Here is a 16103-nt window from a genome sequence, read left to right on the forward strand (position 1 = left end):
ATATATGTTTCCATGACAAACTATAACCCTGGGGGTAATAAATAGGAGATTGATCCTTTCCTTGTTCAGGTTAAAATTACGACCTGTGGATGAATGAGTGGATGTCTGAATGTGTCCGCTCTATAAACGGGTGTGACAGAACTCGAATTCTTGGCCATAGACGGCGCCACAGGAAAACAAGAACAATCGCACCCTTGCCTTAATATCATACGATAACCACAGCAACTAACTATGATTGAAGTGGTTTTACTACTAACTTTTCTTCTTTTTCAGCTCTTTCTCACCCCTGGTAACAAACGATCACGTTCTTATATTCTGATAAACGTTTTATAATTCTATTAATCTTAAGATTTCTGCTTTACTTTCATTCGAATTGGTTACTATTTTAATTATTTTCAGCAGGTGCAGTGTACGCGAAGTGACTTTTTATATGAATTTTTGTGTTATTTGCATGTGGTCGTTGGATAGAGCAAGAAGATCCACCACTAGATAAAGAATCATGAAAAAACATAAATTTTGTTACTCGAGCAAGGAGCCACTACTAGATCAAAAATCACGAAAAAACATAAATTTTGTTACTCCAGCAAGGATCCACCACTAGATCAAGAATCATGAAAAAAACATACATTTTGCAGTGCCCAGAAGCGGAGAAAAATGTCATCCCTGCATTTACTCAGGGTTATTTCTTTTCCGAGTACAAGTTTACCTATTAACCCTTTCTATACAGGCGCCATATTTAGCCGGTATTCTCGCGATGCTCTATGTGTACTAGTGCCCTAATTAGCGTCAGCATGAAACTGTCCCTAACTGCCACTGGGCAATATTCCATTATTCTATGTACCTTTATAGGATTAATAGCACTAAAAGTATATTTCGACTGCGCTTAATAAGTTATGTTAGTCGAAACAAGTTACTTCAATGTGTTATATTTAAGAATGAAGTAGAATAAGAAAATATAATATGCAAAGTGCTGTTACGTCACTTCGGTGGCATTAACGTCTTTACGCATTGGCGCCACCGAGCAGTGCCCGAAGGTCCCAGGCACTCAGAGGGCCCTTGAGAATTTCACTTTTTATAAATTATATTTAAAAAAAAATAAAAAAGAACTAAATTTACTTATGTATTTTTTGTAAATAAATATATTCTATTGCATAAAGTGTGTAATTTGTTTTTCTTTCTACAAATAGTTATTGATTATCATGTAAACAAAAATAATTTGAATTGTTTATCTCCAGGGAAAAACTTAAAAAAACAACCGAAATCTATTTTTCTACGTTCCAATGAAATTTTTATGTGGATTCAGTTCTTTTTTTTTNTCCTTTTTTTTTTTTTTTGTTTTTTTTTGTCTACTAAAAACAAATTTAAATACATTTAAATCAAAATGTATTTAATTTTTTTCAAATTATTGCATATGTTTAAAAATGGTTTATTTTGTGTGTGTGAAGTTTTTTATTTCGATTTTAAGCATTATGTCCTGTTATAAGGTCCCAAAACATTTCTGTGCCCGGGGGCTCTGCGTGTTATTAAGACGGCCCTGTTCGGTGGAGCGGACTGCAGTTACGGAAGGGCTAATATACAGACGCAACAAGTAGTCTTTAAAAAGAGCTGAGTAGATGACTCAAGTATATGACTATTTCAGAGTGGCTAATCAAGATAAAAAGAAAAAAAAATGGCTTTTGAACTATTTTATTAGAGATTATAGTAGGCATATTTTATTATAGCAAGATTTACTATTTTATTATTGATCAATCACATTTTCTTTTCAAAAATGCATAACGATAAAAACAAATCTCTTTACTGTGAGCTCGCATAGTATGACCACAATTCTCCTAGCTTTTCTTGCCATAATTTTTCGGCTAAAAATTTCTCCTCCGCAAAATATCTTTAAAAAGTAACGTTTTTTTTTTCTTTTTTTCTTCTTTTTTTTTTCTTCCTTAGATTAGAAGAAGATCTCTTGAGCGCAAGTAAACTTTCAGAAGAACTCTGATTTATTTCAAGAATAAACTTTGAGGCAAATAGGGATCAAAATCTAAATCATATAAGACACCCAACACTATTGTTTAAAAAAAAAAAGAGATGAAACTTTCTTTTTTAAGTTGGCAATAAAGAACTGGAAACTGAAGCAAAGCGAATGAGCAATCATAAGCATGCTCAAATAAATGACGTATTTATAGCTAAATGGGCTATCAGAGATATCCAAGTCAGTGGCTGAACTAGATCAGTGTTCCACTATCATTCTATCAACATCCATTTGCACTATTTCTATAAGACAATTCTTGTTTCTTTCCCAAAATAAAAGTATTTTGATTGGCTTCATCTGTAACTGGTTGAACATTGATGGGTTTTTAATAAACAGGTAAGTGAAGTGACGTCAACTTAGATATCTCTATTGATGGAGTTCCAATGGATTAAGGCTCCTATACTATCTAATTCAGGGGCTCTACAATGGATAAGTAAGTGAAGTGACGTCAGCTTTAATAAGGCTCCTATACTATCAGAGCTGATCTGTCAAGCAATATTGGAGCATAAAAGATCACAAGTTAACGTTATGTTAGTACTGTGCTTATGTTAGCTCTTTGGAGCAAAAATAGATGATGAGTCGACCTGTCTAATTCAGGGGCTCCAGACACCTCTATAGAGATATTCAAGACAGATGCTGTATTACATCGTTGTGTGGTTGTGAATGGCAACTAGCTGTTTCCACCATTCCCATACCTGCCAACTCTTTAATTATAATGATAATTATAAATCAGTCTGACCACCACTACATATAAATGATTACAATAAATATATCAAAGCATAATAACCCTTGCGCAAACGAATTTCAACGGGATCAAAATATAAATATATTTTTGAGTCAGATTGTTTTTCGTTTATTGTTTTACAACCACTCTGAATATCCATTCTCGGAAAGAGTGAAAGTTGGCAGGTATGCATTCCTATTGGATGATACGTATTCCCAACCCAATCGAGACGTATTCCTGTTGGTTACAATCTGACTAATTAATCATTGATGGGTTACCAATAGACAGATAAGTGATGGACTACATTTAGACAGGATAGTTATAAAGGTAAGAATACGCATTTACTTTTATTGTTTAAACAACTTAAAGTTTAAAAAAAATATAAATATTGAATATATAACAAACGATTAAATGTATATTAATTTTTTTTTAAAAAAAGAGAAGAAAAGCCCGAATTTCTATTGCCTTCTGGATAGAGGAGAAACTGCATTTTCGATCTGAACTACGTAAAGAAACATTTCGAATGCGATATTAATGATTTCTTTTAAAATAGTAATTTTGCATGATTGCCTAGAATGATGTTGCAAATCAGGAATAGAAAAAAAATTATTAAGTATTTAATTATTATTGAACAAAAATATTTGTAATTTAAATATCCATATGCTATAACAAACAAGTTGAATTCCTAAAATTGACCTGGAAATAAATCCCATAAAATTTACGATACTGTTGTTACCTCTTTTCCACACTGTGGTCACTTTGTAATTCAAATGTAACCCTTTGCGCTCGAGGTTCTTGTTATAGTTACAAAAACGGATGCCACCGCTAAGAGTTTACAAGACAAAACCCACTATTTTCACAATTATCATATATCACTCGGATTCTGTTAAATAAAGTGGTAACTAAAGATTAAAATGTAAAAATTTTAACATTAAGAGTGGTAGATAGTTTATAGTGCCAGAGCAGAGGTGCCAATTGCTCCGGACAAGCCAAAATAATTTAAAAAACGGTAATTAAATACAACTAAAATCTGAAAATATTTGACTATTTTTACTTACTTTTTAAAAGGTTTAGTACGACTCGAATATAGCAAAGTGGCGAATTATATAACCCTTCGAATTATTTAGAAATAGTGGCGGATAATAACCTAATAAATTCGCTGTCCGGAGCAAGTTGGCATCTATGCCAGAGAGGTACCTTCAAATGCAAATGGTTTAAGTACGTTTCTTTCTCTTTAGTTTTCTAACCTTTTTCTTTGATTCTTTCATATTTTACGAGATAAATGCACATGCACCGTTTCGGGGAGATCTTAAGAATTGCCAAACTGTTATTGACTTCAGTGATTCTAGTGGTAGGTACTATTAGAATTAGATAATTCTAATGTAGTTACAAAAGTAATAGATTTTGATGACCCTCTCAAATGGAAAATTATTAGACTGTATGCAAAAAAATGTAGGATAAATTACATATACTTCATATTTTTATAACTTTATATTAAAACGAGTACCACCATTTTTTTTATATCCATCGTTGAACAGCTGACCCAATTTTTGGGTTTACGAATGCTGATTTTCAACTCCGTAGCTTTGTAATTTTAAGCTCAATCCAGAAGACAATGAACTCCAGGATCGAGTATTGTGAGAAATTTGCCTTAGTGGAGGACTTTTTGATGGAGCTAACCCGCATTTGCGTTAATGAAGAGGAAGATCACGAGAACCTCCCACGGTTAGCCTGACGGCAAGGGATCTCAACCCATGATCCGTCTACTACTGAGGATATTTCCCGTCAGCACTGTGCGAAATTCGTATCGACTGGGATTTGAACCCGGTTCGCCGCATTGGAAGACGAATGCTCTATCCCCTTAGCCATCGCGGCTCATCCAGAGGTATTGATTTGTTATGGGAACTTGGTGGACTTAATGACTCGACAGATTTAACGTGCGTCAGTCAACATTTACTACACGAGGAGTCTTCGTCCGGCGAGGCTCAAACCCATGAACTCTTGGACATGGCCCCAGTGGTCTACCAACCAGGCTATCCCTGCTTAGTACCACCATTTGTGCAAAAAAAGCTAGACAACAATAGATAAATATCCAATTAGAGAGCTTGGGATGTGAGCATGGAGAAAGGAACCACGAAGGCAGGTAGTGGTCGAAAGTAGCACGCTACATGTAGCGAAGATACTATAGTTTTTTTCGTAGTTTGTAATGTAATGTGCTACGTTTGTAAAAAAAAGATAGTGTAATGAGTAGTGATTCCTGGTAACTACGTTTAATGCTAGTTTAGTAAAGAAACAAGGTTCAAGCACCACAAATTATTCAAATAGGATTTTATTTTATTTTATAACCGTTGTATAACAGCTGACCCAATTTTGGGTTCAGGACTCCAAATGTTTAACTCCATAGCCTTGTAATTTTGAACCCAATCCAGAAGACAAAGGAGTTCCTGGATCAAGTATTCGGATAAAAATGTCCCTTTTATTTTTAAAAAATTATTTAAAGAAATTATTACGTAAAACATATTTGTACAACTTTGATTTGACCTACATATATTCTTGTAACTATAAATTAATCTAAGTAGTGAAAAGAAATTTGATTTTTTATGGCATATGGCTGAAAATTTATACTTTAAAACGGTTGATACTTTCCGTTATTAGTTAGCACTTTCAATTAAAAAAAATAGCTTTGAAATAAATTCAGACCAATATAAATTATTTAGATTAAAAAATATATTATCATATACAAGAATGACTTAATTTTACTAATAAAAGCTAAAAATGAACTACATTTTATCTTTTAATAAAATGTTCCTATATTTGGAACAACACTACCGACTGGATTAATTCTAAAACTTCCGTTTATTATACAAAAAATAATAAATAAATAAAAAAGAAATGCTTTGTCTTTTTTTAAAACTTACTGTTAAGTTAGTATAATATGGTTAGTAGTAACATAATTTAGTGATAGTTCAAAGCTAAAACTAGATGAGGTAATAAAAAAAATATATATTTAATATACTAAAAATTTAAAACATATAAAAATACGATTTGAAAAAAGAAATTTCTTTTTAAGAAAAACTAAGTCGTAGCTTTAGAAATGCCCAGCTTTAATGTACTAATAATATAAACCGCTAAAATTGTTATAGAATTTTGAAATAGATGTAAGAAGCAATTTTTTTAAAAACTAAATAATTAAGACAGAGATTAAATAAATCTCAATTCAGACAGACCTACAATGGCCTAATTTATTAAGATTTTTTACAGTTCGCACTGGGTGGTCCAGAAAATTCGCTCCGATTTTCGTTCGGTAGGGCAGCCAAAAGGTTCATCTAAAAATATTGAAGTGGCAAAGTAGTCACCATAGCAAGTTGAAGCTTTCCAAATGTTATCAGTGGTAGTCGGATCATGGATTAGAGTTTCCGCGCCGTCGGGCTAACCGTGGGACGTTTTCGTGGTTTACCTTTCCATGTAACGAAAAAACGGGTTATTTTCATCAAAAATGCTCCCAATGCTTGATCCAGGAGTTCCCTTGTCTTCTGGATTGGGTTCAAAATTAGAAGGTTACAGAGTTGAACAATGGAAGTCATGAACGCAAATTTGGATCGGCTGTTCAACGACGGTTATAAAATATGAAATAAATATTAGGTAATATGAGCCGTGGTGGCCAGGGGAAGAGTACGTTCGTCCCAATGAGGTAACCCAGGTTTCAATCCCAGAGATGGATGGTTGATACGGATTCTACATCCCTTTCGCACGAACCACAGTGATGACGTTAAAAATCCTCAGTAGTAGACGGATCATGGGTTAGAGTTCCTTTGCCGTCTGGCTAACAGTGGGAGGTTTATGCGGACTCATCATGTAACGCTAATGTGGGTTAGTTTCATGAAAACATGCACCACGAAGGCTAGTTTGTCCTAATACACGATCCTTGTGTTCTGGGTTTGGTTCACAATTACACGGCTACAAAATTGAATATTGATATTCGTAAACTCAGAATCGGGATGACTGTTCAACACCGACTATAAAATAAAATAAAAATTAAACAACATGCGTCTAGCTACTAACGAACTTCTATAGGTGCAATAAGTTTCCAAATCTTCCTGGTTATAAAAATATTTAATGATACATTTTTAAAAACAAGAAATACATTGCATAATTTAAATTTTGCTACCACTTACAAGATTTCACGGACCTTTGGGAACCTCACCTAACAAAAATCGGCACAAACTTTCCAGAGGATTTAATACTAGTTGAATACCCAAGTACCGAAATAAGGAATAGTAACTAGTAAAAAACTAATTTTAAATCGAAAATATTTTTTATGTAAAAGGGTAGAATCTGAAGAAGAATATTTCTGACTCTGAGGAAGTGGCTTTTAACAACTATTACTATTTTCTGTACTAAAAAATCAGCAAAAAGGAAGAAAAAATTGATTAGATAAAATAAAATATACTTTTTGAATATGAAGGTTTTCGCAATATTTGTTAAAAAAAAATAGCTTGTAATAATTATTAGTGTTACTCTCAAAACACATAGGTGTTGAAAATTTGTATATAATATGTTATCGGCAAAGTATGAAACGCCGGCATTGTATAGAATGCCGGATGTTCTTAGGCAAAGTATGAAATGTGAGAAGTATTACATACTTTTCCTAAGCATTGTGTAAAATGCCTAGGCATTCTATAGAATGCCAAATGTTATTAAGGCAAAGTATGAAATAAACGTACTGATGAGGTTAAAATGTAAATGATGGGCATGTTACTGTGTATGACCGAAATCGGTGGTTGTCGACTTTCATCGGTGAATGTTGACAGTCACATAGTCGCTTTGGTGAATGTCCGAAATATTTATTACATCCGATTTGATATTAATTTATTCGTGGATATAATTACATTTATTCGATATTTTAATACTTACTGACGATAGATTAGAAGAAACATCAGTGTTTGGAGTATCGGACAAATGTATACCGTGCAATAGCACTTGACCTTAAAAAAACATCAGTGTAGGGTATACCGGGCAAATGTATACCGAGGAATGGCACCTGACCATAAAAAACATCAGTGTAGGGTATACCGGGCAATGGCACTTGACCTTAAAAACATCAGTGTAGGGTATACCGGGCAATGGCACTTGACCTTAAAAAACATCAGTGTAGTGTAGGGTATACCGAGTAGTGGCACTTGACCTTAAAAAAACATCGGTGTAGGGTATAACGGACAAATGTATACCGGGCAGTGGCACTTAACTAGTCCTAGTATGACTAGACCTTTGGTAAATGTCCGAAATATGTACTGGGTCTAGTGCCACTGCCCGGTATACATTTGCCCGGTATACCCTATACTGATGTTTTTTTAAGGTATAGTGTCACTGCCCGTTATACATTTGCCCGGTATACCCTACACAGATATTTTTTTAAGGTCAAGTGCCATTGCCCGGTATATATTTGCCCGATACTCTAAACACTGATGTTTCTTCTAACCTATCGTGAGTAAGTATTAAAATATGGAATAAATGTAATCTATCGTCAGTAAGTTTTAAAATATCGAATAAATGTAATTATATCCACGAATAAATTAATATAAAATCGGATGACGTTTTGAATTTGTCATTTTTGAATGGCATTTTGACGAATCGGAGTTGCATTTAATGCTTTGGCGGTTTCTCATTTGGCATTCTATAGAATGCCTAGGTAATGTATGAAATATAAATCATTTCAAACTTTGCCGGCTAATTTTAGGCATTCTATACAATGCCGAATTTCATACTTTTCCGGTAACATATATAGTTTTTGTAAAACATATAAGTACTAAAAAAATCTCAGATTTTATAAAAGATTGTGAATTAGAAGAATTACCTACTGCAATATTTGATCTCAATACACTTTAATAGGGTGGAAGGGAGAAAATATGCTGCAAAAATTGTTCCTTTTTTAAAAACCGAATAGTTCTGTAAAACGCTGAAAGGAAGGAATAAGAATGAAGGGATGACGGGGAAAATAAAAATAACGAAAGTAAACTTTAAAAAGATCACAGGCGCCTAGGTGGAAGAGAGAAAGGGGAAAGAAATCTACATTCCTTGGAAGGACGTTTGAAAAGGCCTTGGCAACCATTAAACATCATGTGATCAAACGTCATGCGATGACGTTTTACCTCCTCACTATTGGTCGGCAGCGTGGGAATTTCGAACTATCGGCCAATCGGATTAAAGTTATTCGCAATAACTAAGCACATGTCTGAAGAGAAACATTTCAGCCGGCTCTTGCGAAGGAGTTGAGTTGCTTCACAGAAGTGGTTTCGATTTCAAGACGCGAACATATGTTTCGTTTGCATAATTTTGAATGTTGCTATACATGTGGTGTGAATTGTTTTGAAACAGGACGATAGAATTTACTTATTTTTATATTTCTTTTGAATTAACGTTTTCATTTTGGCAACCCAATCATTAAATTCAATAAAATAGCGAAATTTTGCCAAAAGTAATTAGAAACTCAATTTTTTTATCTTCCTCAATAACAATTTAATTTTTAAAGTTGCGTAATAATTTTTATTCGAAATTCCAACTACAACTAATTTTTTTGCACAAATATGTGGAATATTTTGAAGAAAAAAATCAGTGCTTCTGAAAATTTTGTGGATATCTCAAAAAGGTATGTTACTGTCAATAAAGGCTAACTTTCGTTTGTATAATTTGTTTATCACACGTATACATAATTGTGTAATGTTAGTATACATATTTTGAAATGGGATGGTAGATTGATTCTTCGATTTCTTAAAAAAAAAAATATCGTTTTCATTTTGTCATCATGTTCTTTTTTGCACTAAAAAATAATTATGACATTTTACTGGGAATAATATAAATTTAAGTATTTTTAATGACAATTTTATTTTTAAACTTTTGAATCGCAAAAAAGAATTCCAACAAATTTAGTGGAATTTTAAATTAACTTTTGAGAATTTTATGGATATCTTTGGGAGGTATGTTATTAAATCAGCTTATATCATTTTGTTGATATCCAAATGGAAAGTTAATGTTGTGTTAAAGTACGTGTGCAATTGAAAAAACTAAGTGTTGATAAATTCATTACTATACAAATGGAGTTTAGTTTTCGCTTGTTTACTTTTTCCGGATTGTAGAAATGTACGATTACTGTAATTATCAAACCATTTATTTACATTAAAAAACCTGACACGTGTTTCAGATTTATGTAATCAAATCGGGATTAAGGTTGCCGTTGTCGACTGTACACTTGCCGTTGTCTACTTGAGATTTGCCATCAAAAATAGTTCCGATATTTTTTCACCCAAAATTCTTTTTAATTGGCTTATAATAGATAGGAGAACATCCATGTTTGGACCGAATTGATATTTTCTGGCATGGTTTCCGCTTTAATTTCAAAATATCGCAGTTGAATATTTCATAACTTATGTTCTTGAAAAATATCGGCTATTTTCTTCCATTCATTTCCTTCACTAAATGCCCCCTTTAACACTGCTTCTAATTTATATTTGTACAGTTACGAATATATTTTAAATTGAAATTAAAAAGAAATTATTATTATTAATACCTAAAATTTAACTTTTTTTTATGTTTCCCCCCCCCAATAGTGCATACATAATACCTGATTTTTTTATTTTTAGTGATTTTTGAAAAATAATATTTTTAATATATAATCAATAATAATTTTATTAATAGCCACTTAAGAAAATAAATTTAATTGTTTAAACCTAAGTGTAAAATTATTGTATTATTTTTTTAAAATTTTTTTTTGAAAAACTTTTATAATTTAAAATTATTAACATTTAATTTTTCCTAATACATTTGAATAATTTTAAAGGAAAACAATAACAATTTATATATTTATTTGCCACTTTATAAAAAGGAAATTAAATAAGATATTTCTATCACTACAGAATTAACAAAATTTAAGCTTTTACTACTCTATCAGTGATATAATAACTGTAGTTCAAAGGAATGTATCATCACATCGCATATATCACCATACCTAAATTAGCTAAATGCTCAGTTTTTTTAAATTTTTTTTTGGAAGAATATAGAACTGAATTTATTTGAAATTAAGATAAAATTATACATAATTGTGATTCTACTCTTAAGTTTTTCAGCAAGTTTGTTATCAGGTTAGCTAATGAATCTTTATGTGTTTCCATAATAAAGATAATCGCTCAAATTTTAATAAACGGAGAAAAATACTCTATATGATCAAAATAATAATTAACCAACTGTTTTGGCAAATTTATAAAAAACAATGTGCACACTAGATCTTCTATCCCTTATTTGCCACAGTAGTACCAAAATAAATTGCGACGATTAAGTTGATACAGCAGCTTTACTCTATATGCATCATTATTACATTTAAATACTTGTAATAAAGTATTTTAACGTAATGGTGCATAACAATGTTGTTAATGTTTTGTAATTGTTTCAAAATTTTAATTTATTTAAAAGAAACAATATTCATTTTTTTAAAAGAACTTTGAAAAAAATATTATTGGAAATAAGTAGAATTTAAGAATTTAAATGTGGGATTATGCAATTTTCTTAAATATTCTTATAGTATATTATTAATGATTAGCGTATATCTTTGATTTTTAGAATGGGTTACTGGAGATTTTTCATATGAATATTCAAGACTACTAGTTTGCAACGCGAGTAAATTTTATCAAAAGCTGTAAAATTCCAATTGAATTTAAAAAGTCATAAGTTTTAGACCCCTTGTATACTTTGAATTTTGATTTTTAAAATTAAGAACTGAATAAATCTTCTCTGAGAGAAACGTTCTTTAGATGCAAAATAAATACCACTTGTTCAGCTTCCTAGCGTTACGTATGTCACACTCTGCTAACATTCGTTCTATCCTAGAAAGATTTTTCTCAAGTGACAATAAAATCAAAATTAAAAAATCAATTGTAGGCAAAAATACGTTAATACTTTGTTTTAGCACACCATTGCACGATATCATACGTTTATATACAGGGCTATCAACTTTCTCCACTTTATATACGGGGAAAATTTCATCTACTGATAGCTAAATTTATGTTTTAATGCATTGTTTTTTTTTTAAATTTGATTTAAAGTTATTTTTTCTACCCCTACATGTATAGGGGGTGGGCAAAAATATGGTAACTTTTCTATACTAACTCTATGTAAACAGCACTAAGGTTTTTGGAAGATTTTACGTGGCAAAACTGTTTGCAGAATTTGAAATCTTTTAGAAATTATGTCATTTTTATCCATGAAAAATATCTATCGGTCAAAATATGGAGAGGGAGTTATTAACTTCGTTCTACTTTAGATACCAGTAATTTTGAAATCATATTGAAATATTTATATTAGAATGCTTTTTTGAATTATACATTTTGAAAAGGAAAATAAGCTTTTAATTTATTACGCTAACTTTGATAGATACAAATTTTGCATGACAAAAATAATACTTCAGGGATGATATTTCAATTTTTACTAACAGTTTCGCAGTATAAAATCTTTCAAAAGCATTTGCTTCTAAAAGAAAGATTGTTTACATAAGTTAGTATGAAAGGGTTTTCATATTTTTGTCCACTCTCTCTACACGTCTTTTTTTAAAAAAAATAGATTACAGTAATGATCGCAAATGCGTTAAAGTATTTATGTCAGTTTCATTTTTCTTACTACTTTTTAATATTTTTTTTATTTAAGTTAGTATGGAAGGGTTTCCTTATTTCTGTCTACCTTCCCTGTTTGTCTTTTTAAAAAAATAACATACAGTAATGGTAACAAATGCGTGATCCATTTCTGCATGTTATTTTCATTATGCATATTTTGTATGATGAAAATAACACTTCAAGGATGATATTTCAATTTTTACCAACAGTTTTGCAATAATGAACTCTTCCAAAAGCATTAGCTTTTACAAGAAAGATTGTTTACATAATTTAGCATAAAAGGGTTTCCATATTATAGTTCACCGTCTTTGTATGTCTTTTTAATAAAGTAACATACAGTAATGGTCACAAACGCGTTAAATTATTTATGTTAGTTTAATTTTTCATATTGCCTGCAGGAAGTCAGAAAGTAAATCGAAAATGTTAATTAGTTACTAATTAAAGAAATTGCGTTCATATAATTTTCCGTAGATAAACATTGAAGTATAAGGATAGCCACTTTCCAGAAAATATAAAAAACAGGTAGAAAACAATCTTTCCGCACTAGCCCCCTTTATGAGATAATCATTTTATAGGATGATGACGTAAAGGAACTATAAAGACAACCATACAAAAAAGATGTCAAGAAAGTAATTCAGAAAATTAATAAGATAATTTTAAATAAGAAGATAATAGTAAAAAAAAAGTTAGGAAGAACTTTATATATGAGGGTGCTTCTTTTTAAATTTATTTTAGAGAGCAAATTTTAAGTTAATAAGTTTTGATTCTTTCAAATAAATACTAGAGAAATGAAAAATTAAATAATCAGGATTTTTTAAGGAAAAAAAACCTTATGTTACTAACTAAGGAAATTGAATTAAATTAATTCAATTTAAATTTCATCAGTTTAAAAAAAGTTGATGACAAAATCAACTGTATGAAAATGTAGCTATATACAACTTGCTCTGCTAACGATGACAAAACAATGTTACATAACGGATCAATCAGAATCTTGTTAGTTTGATTCTCAAAAAGCAATACTAGAGAAATGAAAAATAAATTTTTTTTTAAAAAATGTAAAAAACTCTTACGTTATTTCATAATTCATCTGTTAAAAAATTTGTTGATGACAAAATCAATTGTATGAAAATGTAGCTATATACAATTTGCTCCACTAACGATGACAAAACAATGTTACATAAGGGATCAATCAGAATCTTGTAAGTTTTGATTCTCAAAAAGTAATACTTGAGAAATGAAAAATAATTTTTTTTAAAGAAATAAAAAAACTCTCATGTCATTACATAATTCATCTGTTTAAAAGTTTTTGATGCCAATATAAATTGTATGAAAATGTAGCAACGGGCGCCGCTAACGATAATAAAAGTTTTACAATGTTTCAAAAAGAATCAATCAAGGGGATTGAAGCTTGAAATTTTTTATTTTTTGATTAATTTATCGACGACAACATTCAGTGATTTTCTAAAGCAAATTCATTTATTATTTATTTATATGTATCTTGTTTTGAACGATAAAATTTAATGCTTGTTTCACGGCTGACTAACCGACGTTCTTCCTCGCGTTCCGCGTATCTTCGCTTTTAAGTCAAGTTCATGGCGACTTTTTATTCTTTCTGCGCCGTCGACGTAAAAACCCGGTGCCGGCAAATGCAACAACTGGGAAGGTTGTTTCATCGACAAAGTTGTCCTGGGATATTGATCACCTTGTTTATTCTTCGTTATGAAAGTAGTTATTTTATGCAACTAATTAATGCTTACGAGTGTTCAGATTTTTGAAATTATCTAACGATTAACACGCTCAAGTTGTAAATCATTTTGGCGCGCAATCAATTTCCGCTTAATTAAATCCTATATTTGGTGTTATCTTGCTGCCTGAAAATAAACTTGTTTATTTAATTTTTTTTGTTGTTTATGGAAAAAATTGCTCGTGGTTGTTTACGTTTAAAGCATGCCAGATTTTAAAGATGAAAAATTAAGTAGGAGATAATAGATTATTGAATAAGAATAAATAATTCGGATTAGAATAGGAATGTCTCACTAGATAATTTGCAACACTTCAAAACTATGCCGTGGGTCAAATGTTTGGAAAGAAAATTAGTAGATTTAAGATATATTCAAGAAAGCCTTCATCATTTTTTTGATAAATCATATTTTTGAAAGGAGGAGACGTTTTTACATCAAACCATCTTTAAGGTTTTTTTTTTCTTTTTTCAGAATTTCCGTTTGACAACAACACAATATATTCCACAGCCTCTTATTTCCTAGATCAAAACTAGGTGTTTTACAGAAAGAACCATGTCCTGCAAAACTTTAAAATGTGGTTCGTTATTTCCTTGCTCAAAAACCAGGGTCGTCAAGGTTTAGGACAGAATTGATTAATCCACGGTTTAATCCCTGGTTTAAGCCGTCCTGCTCAAAGCCCCTTAGTCCAAAACTGTCTTAAACTGTCCAAAACCCTTTTACTCAAATTATGTCACAATTTTATCTGAAAAATATTTAAGAGGTAAAATAAACATGAAACTAATAACATATTGATAATTAAATCTACTACAGAATATTTGTTTTTAAAAGTATAATGTTTTATTAATATTGTTTGACTCTTCAATTTAAACATTAAACAAAGGAAGATTAATCAGTAATCAAGTTCAATTGGTCCTCTCATTCAATAGTACATTAAGTGTTTCGTTAGTCATAAACAGGTTTATTTTCCTATAATACTATTCAAGAATACTGTTATTTCATTCATGTTCAATTCTTTTAGCATAGTGGTGATGCATCACCAGTGTCAGTAACTGAAACTGATGTAATGCCCTTCAAAACTGTTAATACATTTTTCAGTTATTTTGTATTTTCAATTTAAACTAATATATTTATATTTAAAAACAATTTTTTTTAAAAATAGATGTCTTTTTTATCATCCTGTGACGTAGAAATTATAAAATTTTCTTAAAAAAATATTGCGAAAAATAAAAGGTTAATTTTTAAACAAATTTAGTATTTTTTTAAAAAAAAGTATTATTTTTTAATATTGCATTATTTATTCTTATGCAAAAATATTATTTATCAGTATTAAAAGCATATTTATATTTAAAGGATTAGGTATTCACTTTTGTTGCTCAATGAATTATGGAGGTTCAAAAATTATGGACCTTTTTCTATTCTATTCTATTATTTTCTTTTGATAACTTAAAGTAAATTGTATAAAATATTTATTGATATATGTAATTATTATGTGTACAATGGTTTTACCTATAGAATTTTTACTTTTTACCAAAGTTCAAGGTTTTGGACAGTTTTACTGAGTTTAGGACAGTTTTACCCAGTTTAAGACAGTAAAACCCACGTGTCCTGTCCAAAACCAGTTAAGGACGTCCAAAACCCCAACTTTGCCAAAAACATATATCGAGTTCGGAAAAAAAAATAATAACTTAATTTTCTGAACAGAGATACGAAGCAGAATATAATAATAAGTTAATTACATTTGCGTGGAAACTCACTGAGTATCGATTTACTAAATTTCTATTAAAATCATGGCTGAAAGCCCTTATATAGCGAGACGGAAAAGAGCAAAAACTGTTACGATAGACATTTCACTCTACCATTTTTTTTCGAGAAAAATAATATGTCTGTAACTATTTCTTTTATAATTTTTTGATGTATATAAAACTGCTTCATTTCCAAGATAAAGTAGATATTGTTAAATA

The 16103-nt window shown here is 30.6% G+C and overlaps 1 protein-coding gene across 1 annotated transcript in view; it reads left to right on the forward strand.

Moving 5' to 3' along the window:
- Nucleotides 1-8972: 8972 nt before the first annotated feature.
- Nucleotides 8973-16103, forward strand: part of LOC107436601 (thyroid hormone receptor beta-A) — a 77009-nt gene continuing 69878 nt past the window's right edge. The window contains exon 1 of the mRNA XM_043051519.2: nucleotides 8973-9390. The gene's annotated coding sequence lies outside the window, so the exon portion shown is untranslated. The remainder of the gene's footprint in view (nucleotides 9391-16103) is intronic.

The sequence above is a fragment of the Parasteatoda tepidariorum genome, chromosome 9 (genome assembly GCF_043381705.1).
Source record: "Parasteatoda tepidariorum isolate YZ-2023 chromosome 9, CAS_Ptep_4.0, whole genome shotgun sequence".
NCBI lineage: Eukaryota > Metazoa > Arthropoda > Arachnida > Araneae > Theridiidae > Parasteatoda > Parasteatoda tepidariorum.